Source organism: Myotis yumanensis, unplaced genomic scaffold (assembly GCF_028538775.1).
Source record: "Myotis yumanensis isolate MYYU_CA2020_CCGP unplaced genomic scaffold, mMyoYum1.0.hap1 SCAF_1, whole genome shotgun sequence".
Classification (NCBI taxonomy): Eukaryota; Metazoa; Chordata; class Mammalia; order Chiroptera; family Vespertilionidae; genus Myotis; species Myotis yumanensis.
The window spans coordinates 101,234,293-101,254,967 of NW_027223752.1; the positions used below are offsets into that span (position 1 = coordinate 101,234,293).

Consider the following 20,675-nt stretch of genomic DNA (forward strand, 5'->3'; position numbering starts at 1 on the left):
CGCGTTTCAACCAGGCCAGGGATCGAACCAGCAACCCAGGTACGTGCCCTTGACTGGGAATCAAACCCACTACCCTTTGGTACATGGGCCAATCAATACTCTATCCACTTAGCCACACCAGCCAGGGGCTGTATTAAATTTTTAATTGTCTTATTGTTCTGTATGTCATTTAATTCTGCTCTGATTTTTATTATTTTCTTCCTTCTGCTGCCTTTGGTTTGCTTTTGTCCCTCTTTTTCTAGTTCTATTTCTGTGTGTGTGTGTTTTTAATATTTTTATTGATTTCAGAGAGAGGAAGGAAGAGGGAGAGAGAGATAGAAACATCAATGATGAGAGAGAATCACGGATTGGCTGCCTCCTGCTCATCCCCTACTGGGATGGAGTCTGCAACCCGGGCATGTGCCCTGACTGGGAATCAAACCCTGACCTCCTGGTTCCTAGGTTGACACTTAACCACTGAGCCACGCCAACCAACCCACTTCTATTTCTTTAATATGTAATGTTAGGTTGTTTACTTGGAGTTTTTCTTATTTCCTGAGATAGGCCTGTAATAATATAAATTTACCTTTTTTACGGCTTGTGCCACATCCTAAAAGTTTTAATATGACGTATTTTCATTCTTATTTGTCTCTATCTAGCTCTTGATCTCTTCTCTTATTTCTTCTTTGGTCCAGTTATTTTTTAGTAGAATGTTGTTTAATATTCATGTATTGTGGGTTTTATCCCTTTCATTTTTTGCAATTGATTTATAATTTTAAAACATTGTAGTCATAAAACATGCTTATTGTAATTTCAATCTTTTTAAATTTGTTGAAGCTAGTTTTGCATCCCAACATATGGTCTACCTTTAGGAATGTTCCCTGTGCCCTAGAGAAGAATGACTAATCTGCTGTCCTGGGATGAGAGGCTCTGTAATTGTTAATTATGTCCAGTTGTCTTATGTGTCTTTTAAGGCCCATCTTCCTTTATTGATTTTCTGTTTGGTGATCTCTCTATAGATGTCAGTGGTGTACTATGGTTTTGTTTTAGTCAGTCTCTCCCTTTAGTTCTGTCAGTAGTTTCTTTATGTATTTTGGTGCTCTCTGGGTGCATATATATTGAGAAGTATCATGTATTGATATAATATCCTCTTGATCATTATATAATGTTCATTTTGTCTCTTCATACCTTTTTTATCTTTTTTTTAAAAATATATTTTATTGATTTTTTACAGAGAGGAAGGGAGAGAGATAGAGAGTTAGAAACATCGATGAGAGAGAAACATCGATCAGCCGCCTCCTGCACATCTCCTACTGGGGATGTGCCCGCAACCCAGGTACGTGCCCTTGACCGGAATCGAACCTGGGACCTTTCAGTCCGCAGGCCGACGCTTTATCCACTGAGCCAAACCGGTTTCGGCATACCTTTTTTATCTTGAAATCGATTTTGATTTTGTCAGATATAAGTATAGCTATACCTGCTTTTCTCTGGAAGCTATTTGTTTGGAGAATCATTTTCTTTTTCTTTTTTCTTTTCATACTCTGCCAGGGATACGTTTAGAATGAGGAAGGGGGGAAGGGAAAGAGAGACGGAGAAAGCAAGGGAAACATCAATGTGAGAGAGAAATATCAATCATGTATGCCTCCCATACATGCTCCAACTGGGTATTGAACCTGAAACCTAGGTATGTGCCCTGACAGGGAATCAAACCCACAACCTTTTGGTATACAAGATGATGCTCCACCCAATTGAGCCACCAGCCAGGGCTGGAAAATCATTTTCCACCCTTTCACTTCAAGTCTATATTTGTCTTTGCAGCTAAGATGTGTGTACTGAAGGCAGCATATGGTTGAGTTTTGTTTTTTGACCCATTCTGCTACTCTGTGCTATTTTATTGGTGAGTTCAGTCCATTTTCATTTAAGGTAATTATTGATGTATGAGGGTACCCTATAGCCACTTTATCTTTGTTTTCTTATAGCTCTGTGTCTCCTTGGTTTCTTTTCCCTTGTGTTTCTGTCTGTTCTCTTAATTTCATATGTCCTATAATTTTTTTCCTCTGTTTCCTCTTTTTTTTTAAGTGATGTTTCTCAGTTTGGGATTTATTCACGTGGTTACCAAAGGATTATGTAAAAGATTCATGCATACAGTAGTCCTTTTTCTTCTGAATGCATCTTATCTCTATTTCCTTTTGCAATTCAGACCTTTATCCCCGCCTCTTTTATGTATTTGTTGTCACAGATTATCCTTATTCTTTTCTGAATTGAACTAGCTATTGTCTTCTTTATCTCTCTTTTTAAATGCTTTACCTCCTTTAAGCTTTATGTGATACTTAAGTGTATATAGTACCTAATTCTGAAAAATGATTGTAATATCCTGCTTCTGTCTATCTGTTAGTAATCTTACTTATAGTTTTGTATGTTGTTGTTCTTTTTTTCAGGTAAAATAACCCCCTTGAGTATTTACTGTAATGGAGGTCTTCTGGTGGTAAATTCTCTCAGCTTCTGTATACTTGAGAAAGTCTATTTCTCCCTCATATATAAAGGATAACTTTGCTGTATATATTATTTTTGGCTGGTAATTTCTTTCAGTAATTGATTATTTTATCCCACTCTCTTCTAACTTGTAGGGTTTCTGCTGAGAAGTCCAATAATAATCTAATGGAATTTCCTTTATAGATTACTGTCTTTCTTTCCCTAGCTGCTTTAAGGATTTTTTCTTTCTCATTAATTTCTAATATGCCTTAGCGAAGGCCTTTTTGGATTGAGATAATTAGGTGTTCTGTTTACTTCTTAGGTGCAAGGATTTAGCTTTTTTCATAGGTCTGAGAAGAAGTACTCCACAACTCTTTGTTTGATTCAACTCTCTGTTCCCATCTCCTTCAGCTATACCTATTATTCTTTTACTAGAGGCCTGGTGCGCGAAATGCATGCAGTGAGGAGGGATCGCTCAGCCCAGCCTGCGCCCTCTCACAGTCCAAGACCCCTTGGGGGTTGTCCACCTGCTGGCTTAGGCCTGATCCCGGGGAGCCTAAGCCAGCAGGCGGACATCCCTCTTGCAGTCCAGGATCCCTCGCTCCTTACTGCCTGCCTGCTCGCTGCTCTTTACCGCTTGCCTCACTGTTCCTTAGCACTGCCGTGGAGGCAGGAGAGGCTCCCACCACCGCCACTGCACTCGCCAGCCATGAGCCAGGCTTCTGGCTAAGTGGCATTACCCCTGTGGGAGTGCACTGACCACCAGGGGGCAGCTCCTGCATTGAGCCTCTGTCCCCTGGTGGTCAGTCCACATCATAGCGACCAGTTGTTCCACTGATCAGTCGATTTGCATATTAGGGTTTTTTTTACATAGGATTTCTCTTTTTGATGGAGTCAGTTCTCGTAGAGTTTTGTTTTTTGGTGTGTTTTAAGTTTCAATCCTTCTAGTAAAGTACTTGTTTTGTTAGTTGATTTTATTTCTGGCTTCATTAAACTGCCTGCCTGTGTTTTCTTGTATTTCATTGAGTTTTTTTCAGAACTGCAAACTTGAATTCTCTGTCATTTGAATCACATATTTCCATTTCTGGATATTTTTCATTTTCTTTCTGAGCTGCCGCATTACTTTGGTTATTCATGCTATTTGATGGATTCCATCTCTGTCTAAACTTCTATAGTAGGTTAAGAAGCCTTTCTTTTGTTTTCCAGTAGGTGGCACAGAAGCACAAATGTTTTAGTTGCTCTTACACTTCTCTGGCAAGGTCACTGTGGGCAATGAAGATGTCCTCTGTTCCCTGGGGGCAGGTGAAGGTAGGCATCCCCTCTGTGACCAGGCCTCCTTATGTTGTAATGTACCCCGCGAATCACAGAAGGACGCCTCAAGAAGTAGAATTAAAGAGTCACATTTATTGCAATCTGGGACCATGAGGGGCCATTCCCCAAATCTCATAGTAGCAAGGTGGTCGCAGCTCCAAGGTTATATAGGCAAAAAATCACAAAGGTATTGATTACATCCCAGGGTTTGGAATGAGGAACCTGGTTCGCAAAAAAGCAGTTTACAGAAGCAGAATTAAGCATGTTAATTATAGTTTTGGGTCTCAGGGTCACTGAATTGACAGAAATACATTATCTAGAGCCCTCGGGTCTTGAGACCACTGAGTTGACAGGAATTCACTATCTAGAGCCATTGTAGAGTAATTGCACTGTCCAGGGACCACTGAGTCAACTGGAACGCATTATCTGTGGCCACTAAAACAATTTAGGATAATTGTGCTCTCCTGTTTCCCAGGTACAGAAGAATGTGCTCTCTAAAACCAGTAAGATAACAATCAATGGGATAGTCATTCAATCAAATGGGATGATGTATACAATTCAGAAAATCAAAATAACTTTTCTATTGTTAAGCCAAATAGCAGGGCTAGAGTTAAACTACAGTTTCCACCTGAGATGGTTGCTACCATACTTCACTAGGTCTCAGGGCACCAACCTGGCAGGGAATGTGGTGGGCATTGGGGTTCCAAATCTGTGAAGTCCCAGCAATGTAAGCTGCAACCAGAGGCTGCCAGCAGTGCAGCTGTGATGAGAGGGGGCGGGATGAGAGGGGATGGGCTGGGCTGGTGCCTTTGTGGTTTTGTTCTTGCAGTAATGGCAACTGGCAGACCTCAGTGGCTTCACTTCTGTATCTCTACCCATCCCTGGGATTATCCCAGTGTGCACATTTAGATGTTTCAATGCACAGATCTCTCAGAAGTGTACAGGGAATAATTTGTTGAATTATAGTTGTTCAAATTGTTGTATCTTCAGGGGAGAGATCAAGGGGACTTTGCATGCTACCATCCCTCTGATATTGTCCCTACTGTGCCTAATATATAAGTTGAACTGCATCATAGGTATGTATATGTAAGAAAAAAACATAGTAATACTTATGGTTTGGTATTATCTGAGAGTTCAAGCATCTCCTTGGAGTTTTGGAACATATTCTCCTGGGAAAGAGGAAGGTTACTGTTATTTTTGTACCATTATATTACATTATTACTTTGTTATTAATACTTTAAACAGATTCACTGGTTTGTGGCATTGTTTTTCCCCAAAAGCCAATTCTTAAAAAATTTACCGATTTTATGCGTTTTTAAGAGGTCTCATAAACAACATGCTAATATAAATGGCAGAACTTTTATGGTAAAAGTATTATTTAGTAAACATCTTAAAATATACTCAGACTTAGTGCAATATTGAGAATTTTTATTAGTGTTTATTTTCCTTGAATAATAATTTCTTTGCCTATGTTTTCTATCAGGTCCTTTATCAGTCTCCTGTTGATTTGATGAGCTCTTTCTATGTCATGAGTATGAACTCTCTCTGTTGCATGCAGTTTCTTCTGGTCTTTTGGTTGATTTTAGCTTTTTCTATGCAAGTTTCACAGCATAGAGATATTTTCATGTTTATAGCCAAAACTCTGACTTCTTTCCTTCTTATCTCCTAAGTTTTCTTTTGGATTCTCCACTCCAAATTTTTTGAAAATATTTTTTAAATTTATATTTCTATCAAAATAATATATGCATTAGTTTGAAGCTTATGAAATTGCTGAATAGAATGTAGCAGTTTCATGTGACTTTTTAATACATTGTTTAAAAATTCAAATCATATTAATTGCAATTCTTAAAACCCAAACAGGTGTCTCTGTCATCTTCTCTTTAGTCCTATACCCTCCCTTAAGAGAAAACCACTTTAGCTCTGGTTCACAGTTTTTTCTGGCATATACAGAATATAAGTTTCTTACAATGCTATTTCTAGATTTTTTTCCTAATATTTATTGATCGCCTTGTATGTTCTTGGCTGTTCTAGGCCATTGGACTTCAAGAGAGATCAAAACAAACCCTTTGCATAGAGCTTCCATATTAGGGGTAGGGATGGAGACAGACAACTAAATAAATTATTTAATACGTTTATGTGGTAATAAGTTCTATGAAGAAAAGTAGAGCAGAAATGGAGTGATGGGGAGATGCAGAAATGGGGTTTCAAATATCAATGGGGGGGTTAAGGAAGACCACCCTCAGAAGATCATGTTTGTGCAAAACCCTGAAGGGAGTCCTGTGGAGAATGAGTGTGCCAAGGAGTGCAAAGATCCCTGAGACAGGGCCCCGATGTGTCTGAGGTCCATTGTGGCCAGGGCAGAGTGAACAAGGGAGGAATTGATAGGCTGGAAAAGTAGCAGAATGGTTGTGGAGGGTGAGGGAGGCAGATGGGGGATTCTTTGGCCCTTCTTCTGTGTGAGATGGGGAATCATGGGAGGATTCTGAACAGAGATATGACATGAGGAGACATATATTTAAGGATCACTCTGGCTGGTCAGTTGAGAATGGACGGTAAGGAGCAAGGCAGAAGCAGGGATCCATGTGGTAATCCAGGCAAGAAATGATTGTGGTTTGAACCAAGATATTATCAGGGGAGGCAGTGAGAAGAAGTGTGATTCTAGATATGTTTTGAAGGTGGAATTGACAGGATTTTATGACAAATTGGAGGATCAAGGATGAGTGTATGGTTTTTGGACTTAGTAATTTAGGGATGGAGTTATTTACTAAGAAGGGAAAGACTGCGGAGGAAAGTGTTGGGAGGGAGATCAAGTATTCCATTTGGAATATATTGAGTTTAAAATATCCAAACAGAGATGTCAAACAGGCAATTGGGTAGGCGGCTTTGAATTCAGGCTATTGATTTGGAAATTGCTAAAGTCAGATCATATTTAACTCCTTGAAGCTGGATGAGATCACCAGGGTATTAGTGTAGCTATAGGCAAAAAATACAGTGAAGTAGAAGGAAAACTAGGAGTATGATTTTTAGGAGTAAAGTTTCAAGGTGGAAGGAGTGATCAACTCTGACAAATGCTGCTAGAGGTAAAATAAGATGAGCAAAGAGAACTGACCTTTGATTTAGCAATGAGGAAGTTATCAGCAACCTTGATGAACAGTATTGGTTTTGTCAAGTGGGTTGAAAAGCACTTGACAAAAAAAATCCTTTGTGACACAAACAAGCTGAGAATAGAAGGGAATTTCTTCAACCTAATAAAGGCCATCTACTAAAGCCCTATAGCTGACAGCATACTTACTGGTGAAAGACTGACTGCTTTCCTTCTGAGATCAGAAAATAGAGTTATACGCCACTTAATTTAATGTGGTACTTAATTTAATGTAGGTACTAGCCAGAGCAATTAGGCAAGGGAAAGAAAGAAAAGGCCTCTAGTTTGGAAAGGAAATTGTAAAACTATCTATTTGAAAATTACTTCATCTTCTATCTAGAGTCTAGACCATCCTTCTTCTGCCTCAATTGAAATTATTATATGGATTCTTTTCTTCATTCTGCTAATGTGGTATATAACACTGATTTATTTTTATATGTTGATCCAACCTTTCATTCTTAGGATAAATCCCACTTACTCATAGTATCTAATCCTTTGTGTATGTTGCTGAATTTGGTTTGCTAATATTTTGAGAATTTGGGATATTGGACTATAGATTTTCTTCTTGTGATACCTTTGTCTGATTTTGGTATCCGGATAATACTGGCCTCATGCACTGAGTTGGGAAGTGTTCCTATTTTTTATTTTAAGCATTTGTAAAATAATTGTGCTAATTATTAAATGTTTGATAGAATTCACTCGTGAAGCCATGTGATCCTGGTCTTTTCTTTGTGGGAATGTTTTTGATTACCAATTCAATCACTTTTCTTGTTACTGGTCTATTCAGACTTTGTATTTCTTTTTTTAGTTTTAATAGTAAATCTCTAGTAATGTGTCCATTTCATGTAGATTATCTAATTTGTTGGCATACAGTTGTCCATAGTATTTCCTTGTAATCGTTTTATTTCGTTTGGTAGCAGTATCTTCTCTTTTATTCCTAGTTTTAGTAATTTGGGTCTTCTCTTTTTTTAAATTGGTCTGTGAGGGAAAAGGCTTATCAAATTTTTTGATCCTTTTGACAACAAAAATTTGGTTTTATTGATTTTTCTCTATTCTAATGATACTAAAATGTTATAGTTGGTTTCTATACTAATGAGGAAATGTCAGTTTATTGTAAAATTTTAACATTATCTCCTGATCTTCTGTATTACTCAGGAAATAGAATGTGTGTATGTGTGATATAGATATACTATATATAGTATATATCTCATATAGGTATAGATATAGTCTATATTTGTTATAGATATGTTATATATATGTATATGGAGAGAGATATTTAAAAATTGGCTCACATGATTGTGGAGTAAGTCAAAATACGCAGCATAGGCTATCTGGAGGCTGGGGACCTGGACAAAGCCATCGGCTGGCAGAATTCCTTCTTGCTCAGGGGAGGTTAATCTTTTTTAAGCTCATTGGATGAGGCCCACATACATTATGGAGGGTAACCTGCTTTATTCGCTGTCTGCTGATCTAAATGTTAATCTCATTCAATAAACAAACACCTTCACAGAATCATGTAGAGTAATGGTTGACCAGATGTCTGAGCACTGTAGCCCAGCCAAATTGATACATATATCTCTTACTCTTCTTTAAGTAGATCTGTGGTAATTATTGCATTGAGGGGAAAAATTCCCTTTGGAGATTTGATATGTCTTCTACATCAAATATTTCTCTCACTAAAAGAAGTAATTTAAACAATACACATGAACAAAATGGAATGCATTTGTAACATATTCGTCACCGTATGTCATACAACTGACCATAGTATTCTAGTACACATCAGATCCCAGCAGATACCATGACTTTCATAGATACGTTGTAGTGCCACTGTTTTTAAAGAACTTCCACATACACAGGATGCATCTGTACCCAGCTTTGGCACATGTCACCTTTATCCAGTTCTAGGAAAGCTCTGGAAAATGGTCAAGGGGATTTCTAGAAGTTTACCCTCATGAGGGCTTTTTTAAGGATTATTTAGAATAATTTCTAAGACCCTGGCTTATTTTAGAACCTTACCTTTACCCCTCATCCACCTTTACACCCTGTATCTCCTAAATCCACAGGAGAGGAAAAACAGAAGTGATCTACCTTGCACACAGAATACACTTGAACAAAAAATGGGACCACCCAGGAACTACTTGTAGACCTATGACAACCATCTAAATTAGGCAATAGCCCAGTGAATACATTGATTATTTTCACTTTTTTTGAAATGCATAAAAATTAAGCACAAAACAGCATATATAAGTAGTTCTTAACCTGATTGATGACCAGTTACATTTTTTGACAAATACATTCCATTTCAAAATTATCTAAATGGATTCTTTTAAAAGAAGTAACATTATAATGCTCTAAGAATTGAATATCTATTTGTATAATAATTATATCTTAAAACCATATTTAATAAGCTATCACTGATACGAAAGTACACTATGGTATTATTCTTACTAAAGCGTAACATACCACATTTCTTAGAGGTCAGTGTATTTATCAATAAAAGATGTTTGGCTATTATTATTTGAAGGAAGGAAAAAAGCTTACTGAGTGAGCAATATAAATTGTGTGGTGGTTGCACAAAATTTTAAAAAAACAACATGAAGGTAAATTAATAGTATGCTATAAATATGAATTATAGATAATTGTACCTTTTAAGGTCGAATTCCTATAAGTCAAGAGCTGCCTATATATAAAGATTGTCAACCCATTTACTTTATATATTTCAGATATATATTTCATCATAAATATTTCATATATATATATATATATATATATATCCTATATAATAAAAGGCTAATATGCAAATTGTCCCCTCAGGAGTTCAGCTGACCAGGAGTTCAACCACTTGCTATGACATGCGCTGACCATCAGGGGGTGGTGCGGAATGAAGGAAGGCCCTGGCCAGCAGCTGGCAGTCGGGGGAAGGAAGGCCTCGATCGGCCCTAATGGCCGGCCAGGCCTAGGGAACCAACTCATGCATGAATTTCATGCACCGGGCCTCTAGTGTATATATATATATTTCATTTAGCTTTGGTGGGTAGTGTGGAAGGTAGTGTATTTTGGGGCGGGGGAGGGGGACTGTTTGTCTGTCTCTCTGTTGGAATCCAAAGGGTAATTGTCTCAGTGGTACATGGTCTGCTTTAAAGATCCTCTCTCCTTTTTCCTAAAGCAGTACAAAATAGGCTATATGAAGAAGAATATTTTTTAACATTGGTAAGAATTACAGACTGTTTTTCCTCTGGCTAATTCATTATAAAAATCTTGTTACAATCAATTCACAAAGCACTGCTTATCATACATCTGTCTTTAAACATAATTTCTTGCAAGTGGTTTCCTGAAAAATCATCAAGTTTTCTCCACTGCTGCCCTTGCTGGAGTACTTCATGCATTCTTTTAAAACAAGATCAGTTTTGGGACTTATGTGAGTTAAGACTGTTCTTTCTATTTAACTGAAGTGTTTACCATAAAGTTAAATAAAAAACAAAATTGACCATTTGCTGTCATTTCTTTTAAATGTTATCATTTTCTCATCTCTACTTCCTAATCCTGTTTTGTACTTCTCCTATGTGTAAGCACTACTGATCCTCAACAAGTTACATTGCCTATTTTTTAAAATCTTATAAAAATTCCTGTTTTCACCAATATTTATCCATTTTATTAAAGAAAATCATGTATGTAAATAAAGCTATGTCTAAATATACTGCCTCAATGCTTCAAAAAATAAAATTTATATAAAAAGAACATTAAGAAGCATTCTGTCAAAATGGTACAGGTTCTTTCTTGAACAAGAAAGAACTCTGCATCTCTCAACATGTCTGGAATTCTACTTGGAAATATTTTTTTTTTTGACAGAAATAAACCATTCCTGCTTGGAGAATTTTAGATTGCATAGGCTCAACTTAAAAAAAAATGATATTAAAATTTCAAATCCAATTTTCCCATTTTTTCAGAACTATTTTTATATTCAAGTTTATGTGTGCATACTGTATTTTTTGCTAATTTTGAAAGAGTGTACATAAGAACTCATTTCTTTATTAGCTGCCTGGCAGAAAATTAAATTCTCATATGGTTTCTTCTTTTTTATGGTAATGTTGTGCTATGTTTTAAAAATAAATTGTCAGTAGTATCAGGAAAACCTTTTAAGACGTAAGTAAATTTTTTCCCCTTGGAAAATGCAAGTTGATATCTTATATTAGCTTCCATGATTTCATTAGGTACTTTGAATTTCTATTCTTAGCTTGAGATGAGTTGAAAGATTCAAGGGTATTTATGGCATTTCAACATTTAAGTTTTAATGAGAGCAACTTTGAACCTTTAACATTCCAGAGAGGAATTTTCTGTTAGTTTGTTCAAAAGCCTTTTTCTCTTCATATACAAGACTAGCATCTGTGTGGTTGGTAAATGTAATCCATGATAACATTATGTTTCTCTGGTGATTTTTTTCTTTTCTCCTGACACTGTTTTATAAGATGAATATAGAAGCTGCCTCACCCAGCTTCTTCAGATCTCAGTAACTTTTATAGTTTTGCACTGGCATTTCTTTTCAGCTAAACCTCCTCCCAAGATTTTTACTTATTTGTTGCTTTAAGATGTTCTTAATTATCCTCCATTGTCTTTCAGATAACTTTATGATTGGCATAATATAGGAGCATCATTTCAACAATAATTTGTCCTGGGATCATGTGACATAGTTTTCACATGTCTGTCACAATTTATATCATTCTAATAACATTGACATTATATTAAAATGTTGATTTTAATGGAAATTCTCAATGTTTTGTTGTCAGGAGCCTAACTGTATAATAGTTTTTAGCTGCTTAGTTTTTATTAATGTCTACATGTTTGTGTTTTTTAAATCATCTTTAAAAGGTTATTTATATTAAAATTTTCTCTTCCTTGTAATTAAGGAACCGATTAAACTAATAAAGCATTTGCTTGGTCAAATTAATCCAATGTTTAAAGATGCAAAAAAAATTTTTTTTCATACAGTATTTTTGGTAGTTTTCATAATTTAAAAAAAAATCCATATGTTAGCATATTAAGGCAAGAAAAAAGAATTAAAATATTTTTATCTCCTTTTAAGAAAGTAAATAGTTTTCTTAAGTATGTTTGCATCAAATAAGTGTATTTTTTTTTAATTGGGAAAACTTTAGAATGGATCCTTCTATAAATCTTTAATTTTTGAAGTGCTTATGATCAATATTGTTTTGTTATGATTCAGATTTCACTGAGATTCTTCTTTTCCCACTTTACAAACATCTATAAAATTTACTCATATTTAAAGCCTATTATTTATAAAAACATTGAGAATGCATAATATTTGATATTATTAGACCAGTTTGGCTACATAAAGGAAAGATTGGTTACATAGCCAAAGACTGAAACCGCCCCATTGGAGGTGGTTACATAATAGTATTTTTTTCTTTGAATTAACAGAAAAGCATGTATCACTTCACTCTCGTTTACATGTGTGTTTTTGATGTTGTTCATGTTGGTAGTGAGTTACCTTGTCTCTGTCGGAGAGCCTTTTGTGTTAATGTACATGTTTGTTCAAAATGATCATGTGTTTTTAATAAAATACCATCCTAAATGTCAAAATTTTAGTAGTAACATCATTAAAATTATCAATATTTACATTATAAATTTACACTGAAGTTACTTATGGGAGCCAAAGAATATGATACTGATTTGTGAATTTTAAAAATATTTTACACCCATTTTAATAATTTAGTTGTACATTTTCAGGACCCTGACTGCTTTTTTTTATCTTCACTTTTTAGGTGAAATTGCTGATTCTTTATCTTCCTTGACTTTTGATCTTTAGTTTTTATACTATAGTCTCATTTTTTAAAAAACTGTTTTCCATTATTGTTTTTACTTTCATTGATTTTTAAATATTTTAATTTATTAGTTATTTCTAACTATTGTGAATACAAAAACTTGTTATGTTACCATAGTCATTTTATAAAAGACTAAGAACCTGCCTCTGAGACACGGTCAAAAAGTATTTGGTGTTCTATGATTGATATAACCACATAAATACCTCTGCCAATACTGGAGTTCATTTGGTTGTTCATATATTATGAACAATGTTTTGTAGGTTTTTTTCAAATTATAGAATTATGTAACATTATAGAAAGTTTGAAAAAAAGAACAAAATAATTGCCCACAGCTCTCTCTCTCTAACACAATTATTGTCTCTTTTTATACATTTTCTCCTATATCTATGCCAATTTTTATATTAATAATAAGGTAAAACTATTGTATTCTGTCCCTATTTTTCATTCCCTATAGCAAATGCATTTCTATGGCACTGTATAATTTTATAATTATAATTGTAATGGTTCAACTGAATTTCTTTGAAAGGGTGTTTTGTAATTTAATATTTTCCATAGTTCTGTATATTTTGGATGTTTCTAGTTTTTTATTGTTAAAAAATCACTAGCATTATAGGTTTGACAGGTAATAACAATTATCTACCATGTGAAACTTATTTTAATAACAAATGATTCTTAATTTACATATGTAAGCATTAAACTTAATGCTCTTTTGATGAATGGTGTTATATAAATAAAGTGTAGTGAAGTTGCTTTGAAAATCACCAAACTACCCTACCACAGCCTGAGTTTGTTTACTTAGTTACTTATTTATTTTTACTTACGAGAAATGTCAAAGAAGGTTAAGAGTACTAGTATTTACCAAAAAGTCTTAGTTCCTAGCCATGGGCCTATATTGTGAAACCCTTTAAACTATAAGTATTTGTGAATAATTTTTATGTCTTGTGCTATATGAGGAGTTATTTGAGGGCAGTGACACTGTTTTATATAATTTAGACATCATCTTGAATACAGAGGCATATTTAAAAATTATTTAATTCTATTTGGAAATATCTTCTAACAGAAAAAGAACTTATAATTTTTAATCCCTTAATTAAACTATTCTTCTTTGATAATTTTTCCTAGTAAATTTTTTCATAAAGTAACAGAAGGCTCATCATTTTTTTCTATTATATATCCATGTATGTAGAGTGACATTTAAAACTTTCTTCTTGACTTTCTTTCATCATTTTTTTATTATTATTATTATCATGGTAAAAGAAGAGCTGCTTAAACCCATGTCCTTCATTGGGTTGCTGTGAAAATTAAATGAACTAATCCACATAATGTACTGCAAGTGGTGCCCGTCATCTAGTAAGTTCTCCATAAGCATCAGCTATCACCACTACAACTTCTTGTGATTTAGTATTGTTATTATTAATAAGAAAATTATCTGAACTCGGACCAAGAATCACGTTTTTGTCACATAATAAATAATAAATCACCTGGTATTCCAGGACAAAGTATGTATCAATATAAAGTAGTAAAAGGATTGTTCAGTAAGTGTTTCTGGGAGCATTGGTTAATTTTTTAGAAAAATATAAAGTTACAGCCTCACCTTACAAGCTTGCTCTCATGATTATAGGTGAATAATTCCAGATGGGATTAAAAAAAAATTAAATGTAAAGCCATGAAATTCATATTTTTAAACTTTAGAAAGTATAGGTGAATATATATCAGACCTAAGGATAGGAAAGTCAAAAACAGTGGAAGAAATCTCAAACGAAAGTAATTCACAGATTCAAGTAGGTAAACATTTAACATTTCATTAAAAAGAAAAGTTGAAAATCTTAAAGTCTTTGCAACAAATGGGGATGAGGACTATGTCCTGAAAAGATACATGCGTGTATGCATTATTTATGAACACCCTGATCAAAAAGTGGTCAAAATGTATCAAACATCAATTTACAGACGAAATAAGAAATGTAAATGATTAATAAACATGAAAAAAAGACGTCTAACCCCACTAACAGTGAAAATGAAATGCCGTACAATTTTTCACTTGTTCCATTATTAATGGCTTTAGAGTGATTAGAAGTCATTTTATAAGAGAACAGTAATCTGGGCAGCCGTGCTTACTGCTGGTGGAAATGTACACTGTTATTAACTGGTCTGAGTGACAAGCATTTGGACAAGACCTGTCTAGCTTTGCAACTTGTCCTAATGAAATCATCAGCGAAATGGACAAAAGGGAATGTCCATGGATGTCTATTGTAGTCTTACTGAAATAATGAGCAGATAACAAACAACTTAAATGTCATATTTTATAGTAAAAAATATGTTTAAACAAAGCTATACAATTAAATGATGTGTTAACATACTGTAAATGACCTCTACTGGAAAATATTAGATAAGTGTCTCCTTATGACTAGGGGCTGACCTGCACCTGCGGTCTTACTCTAACTCTGAAGTCACTTTCCTATTGTAATAATGTGAAATTGCCGTTCCTTTAAAACACACAAATCTCTAGCAGCTGTGGGTATGTGCCCTGGAAAAAGCCTGACCATAAAAATGCTGAGCCAATTATAAATTACAAAAATGTGAAAAATAAGGAAAAGTACATTATGTGTAACACCATTCCCTTACTCCAAATTCCTTGTTACTATTCTTTTTACCATCCTTCTTTTTTAAAAGCCAGTTCTTACTAAGACTTGGGCACTGGAAATGAACTGGAGTTAAACAGGTCCTAGGTTATTTATAAACATTTACTTGAAAGAACCCTCTGCTTACTTTCAGCTTAAGTACACTATTTTAAATGTCCCTTTTAATGAGAACCACATACGATCTGAAGGCAAGAGTCCTGGCCAGTTGACTCCGTGGTTAGAGTGTCAGCCGGCCCTGGTATGGGTGCATGCAGGAGGCAACCAGTTGGATGTGTTTCTCTCATATCAATTTTTCTCTCTCTGTCTTTCCCCCTCCCTCCATCCCTCCCACTCTCTCTAAAACACAATGGAAAATATATCCTTGGATGAGGATTAACAACAAAAAGATCTGAAGGCAAGAAATATTAACCCCCTTTCCTGTCATAGAATTCACTTTCTCTAAGCTTAGACTTAACCAAGGTGTGCGGACACATCACTCATCATGTTACTGAAGTTTGAAAGTTACAATCTGTACTGCCTTGAAGGGCATGTCAGATAGATTCTAGGAAAATAAGCTGATCTGGTTTTTGGTTTGAGAAATAATCATAGGCAAGTACTCTGGATTGTATATGTTTTGTTATAGCCTCTGTTCTGACTGTTTTATTGGTGGCTCTGGGTTTGGGATTTTTCTTTGTTGTTGTTTTTAATCTGTGTTTATATATGGACTAGGGGCCCAGTGCACGAATTTGTGCACCTTGAAAGGAACTGTAAGCCACAAGGCTGCGGTGGGCACAGGGGCGGGTCTCGGCCCATCCTCCACGCCCCCACGTAGCCCCTTCCATTGTAGCCCCGGGCCCCTGTCTGTTGGCAGTCCTGCTCCTTCTGTCGCCGCTCCCATGTGCTGACAGCACTGGCCCCACTCGTACCCACTGATGGCATGGAGTGATTGGGGCTGGCGCCAGCAGGGGTGCGAGCAGGGCCGGTGCCATCAGTGGGTGTGAGCGGCGGCTGCAGGCCCCGATCGATCCTCAGGAGCAGGGGGAGGTGGAGCAGCCCTGAGGGTCGATCAGGGCTGGAAGCCGCTCGCACCCACTGATGGCACTGAGCGATCAGGGCCAGTGCTGGGCGTCAGTAGCGGGTTTGAGCGGTGGCTCCGGCGCCTGCAGCAGGTGCAAGTGGGACCAGTGCCGGCAGCAGGTGCGAGTGCCCGGCAGGACCACGGCGTGTGGGAGGAAAGAATTTTCAGTAACCACCAGAGGCTTGCCCCAATGACAGCAACTGGCACCCGCCTTGATCTGGTACCACTGCTCACCTGCTCCACCATCCTGCCGTGGCCGATACCCACCATGTTCCACACGTGACCCCTGGTGGTCAGCATAGGTCATAGTGACTAGTTGTTCAGTTGTTCCTCTGTTCGGTCTATTTGCATATTAGCCTTTTATTATATAGGGCTAGTGGCCCGGTGCATGAAATTCATGCACGAGGGGTGGGGGGTCCCTCAGCCCAGCCTGCGCCCTCTCTAATCAGGGACCTCTTGGGGGATGTCCGACGGCCGGTTATCCCCCTCGCAATCTGGGACCACTGGCTTCTAACCGCTCACTTGCCTGCCTGCCTGATCGCCCCTAACTGCCTCTGTCTGCATGCCTGATTGCCCCTAACCCCTCTGCCTGGCTGCCTGATCACCCCTAACTACCTCTGCCTGCCTGCCTGATTGCTCCTAACAGCCTGCCCCTGCCAGCCTGATCTTGCCCCCAACTGCCTCTGCCTGCCTGATCAACTCTAACTGCCCTCCCCTGCCAGCCTGGTTGCCCCCAACTGCCCTCCCCTGCCGGCCTGATCTCACCCCCAACAGCCCTCCCCTGCTGGCCTAATATCGCCCCCTGTGCCTTCCCCTGCCGGCCTGATCTCGCCCCCAACTCCCCTCCCCTCCCGGCCTGATCACCCCTAACTGCCTCTACCTCAGCTCCCACCACCATGGCTTTGTCTGGAAGGAAGTCGGACATCCGGAAGATAGCCTGTCAACCTGGTCTAATTAGCATATTTCCCTTTTATTAGTATAGATAGATTATATAGGATAGAATTGCTTAAATGGGGGGGGGGGACCTTTTTCAGCAGGAAGAGATGCTCTTGGCAGACAAAAATACATAATCCCTATATCTGGACTGATAGCCAGCCATGTGCACTATACTGCCAAACCAGTCATTAAAAAATTGAACCGCTTCCTTACACCTTACACCAAACAGCTGTTGCCCTTAAAACCCCTCCTCAGTCCCCACCTTAGGTTCTGCCTTCACAGTTCACTCAGATTAGATTCTGATTGGTTGGTTTTGATGCCAGTCAGTGTCAAAAGCTCCACCTCATAGGCAGCCATTGGCTTCTCTCACTTCACCCAGATTTGGTTCTGATTGGTCAGTTTCTATGCCAGTCAGTGTCTCTGGGCCTATTGACGGGCCTGATCAGAGGAGCGGGGCTGATCAGCATCCCCAGCAGATGCCCCAGAGAAAGAGAGGCGTGGCTGCTGGCCAGGCCCAGAGTGAAAGAGAGAGGCAAATGCTAATCAACAGCTTCCATGGAGGCTACGGATCAGACCCTGCTTCTTTCTGCAGGCCTCTCTTCAGGCCTGATCCGCAGCCCCCTTGACAGTCAGTGTTGGGTCTGGGCACCCGCAGCAGCGGCAGTTGAGCCTTTGGTTGTTTTGGATGTTAAGGACCCTGGCTCTTTATATATAGATATTTATGTACATACGTATACATGTGTACCCATTCATATGTTTATTTGTATATATATTTTGTGATGTAAATATGGAGTACTATATATGAATCAGGAGAATAAAGGATTATGATAAGTAAAAGTAGTAAGAATGCCTTTTAAATTTAAATATGGTATCAGAAATAACATACATCCCTAGAAAGAGTAACTAAAAACATGAATAGTTAAGGTACACTAAATCTTTGTTGTGTTTCTTTAAAATTCCTCACTGCCCTGGCCTGGTGGTCAGTTGGTTGAAGCGTTGTCCCATACACCAAGAGCTGGTGGGTTTAATTCCTGGTCAGGGCACATACCCAAGTTGCAGGCTCCATCCAGGTGGGGCGATATGGGTGTATGAATATGAGAGGCAACCGATTGATGTTTTTCTCTCATATGGGTCTCTCTCTCTCTCTCTCTCTCTCTCTCTCTTTCTCTCTCTCTTCCTTCTCTCTAAAATGCAATAAAAACATATCCTCAGGTGAGGATTATTAAAAATAAATAAAATATCTCACTTCTTAATAGGGTACTTTTAATAGTTAACATTTAAATCTGGCTTTAATTTTAATATTTTGTCTCTTTTGTAACACTAGCCAGTTAAAAACTTACTAATAAGCCCCTTAATTTATTTTTCCCTTTCCTGCTAGACTGTGTGTTGTGGGAACACAGGGAGGTATGTTCCTGCCTTCAAGGTACTTTAAACAAGTTGGAAACATAATCATGCAGTAATTTACAGCTGTAGTGCATAGTGTTTACCACATGCCAGGTACTGGGTCAAATGGTTTATGGCAATTGTTTAATTCTTAACAACACTGTGAGGTAGACATTACTATTTTAAAGTTGAGAAAATGGGCCTAGAGACATTTTTTAAAAGTTGGCAAGTCATACAACTGGTAAGTCAGCAGGTTTGTCTACCTCTTGTCTTTGCTTCAATACCTAGTGATGCTGATGCTGTGATAGAATCCATGTGGTGATCTGATTGCCTTTCCCTTTGTTTTATAAACGAGCACGTTAGGTCAAGGCACCAGCACCGAAGCTCATAACTGTGGGAGATTCACCTGTTTGGTAGTTACCACCGAGAAAGTGGATGTGAATGAGGTCAGGACCCTGTCATAGTGTGTGGGCAAGTGCAGTGACAGTAACATATATGCTGGCCAGGGAGCAGGGACGTGGCCCAGATGGGCTCCAGGGTTCCTTCCAGTGCTAAGCCTTGTGGTTTGCAATGTTCTGTCCTTTTGTCTGCCTTTTAGAATTTTTTCTTGTGAAAATATCAAATGTGCCCTTTCTTTGTTGAAATTTACATAAGAAAATGAAACTGGAATGATAGCAGGGTTTTTGTTGTTGCCTTTTTAAGTTTAATAGTAAACTTTTACCAAACACCTGTTCTGTACCAACCAGATCCAGCTAACGTCACCAGACCATCCTGTGGAGCGCAGTCACCATTTTTGATGTCCAAAGACCCTCACATTAGAAATCTGTTTACTTTTTTCTTTTATCCACTATCCCTTTATTGTTTACAATGAAAGCAGAAACTTTAGTTAATGGTAAAGACCCAGTTAGGTTAACACTTGCATTGAAAATCGGGATTTATCTGTGATTTGTGGATCAGAAAAATTTCAGGTTTTCACGTTTGGGCTTTATTTGCTTTGGATGAGACATTTATGACCTAGTTAGAACTATTCCTGTGCCAAAAGTTGTAGTGGCAAAGAAAACCTTCCCTCCATACAAGGAATAACTGTGAAGGCATTTCTAGTTCTACCGGCTTATCCTATAATTTCCTTTCTGGAGATAAGAACCGTGGAAACCTAAAATTAGAACACAATGAAATACCAGCATAGAAAAGTCACTAATGTGTCATTTCTGTGCTAAATCAGAAACTATCCCGTTATACTGGATTCCAATCTTGGCCAGCAGTCACAGGTGACAGAGTTAGGGTGGGATTGGGATGGGATAAGTAATTTCTGCAAATTAGGCAGAGAACATTGCCTGGATACCACTCTGCTAAAGCATTGGAAAAAGCAAGAATCTCGGTTACTTCTGGTGTGGTGTTGCAATGACTCTGAGATATATGTAGGGGTCCCTTTTATGGATTCTTTCCCAATATCCCAGAAAACAGAAAAAAATAATGTGCAGTCTGTCCTCTGATCCTTTACACAGAAATTTGAATTGTATCTGCATGTGGGATTTTAGAATTCATACATGTTTTCTTCCTCTCAGGACCAGGATGGCACAGTGCCCCTTTTGCTTATCTCAAATCTCATCTACACTAATAAAAGAGAAATATGGTAATTGGCATACGACTGCTACCCTTCCCATTGGCTAATCAGCATATCCTTATGCAAATTAACTGTCAGCCAAGATGGCGGCCGGCAGCCATGCACTGAAGTGAGCAGGGAGGCTTGCTTGCTTCAGTGACTGCAGACTCCAACGTTCCCCGCCTAACTTGCCGGCCTCTCAGCTGCAACTCTAAGCAACTATGTACTATGTTGCAAATAAGAAGCTAAACAAAACCCCAGAAACCCTCAGTCAGCCAGGTTCAGCCAGCCTGACCGCAACATTGTATTGATGTTT

The 20,675-nt window shown here is 37.8% G+C and overlaps 1 protein-coding gene across 1 annotated transcript in view; it reads left to right on the forward strand.

Moving 5' to 3' along the window:
* Nucleotides 1–20,675, forward strand: part of MPP7 (MAGUK p55 scaffold protein 7) — a 263,960-nt gene that overhangs the window by 202,720 nt on the left and 40,565 nt on the right. The gene's annotated exons all lie outside the window — the stretch shown is intronic.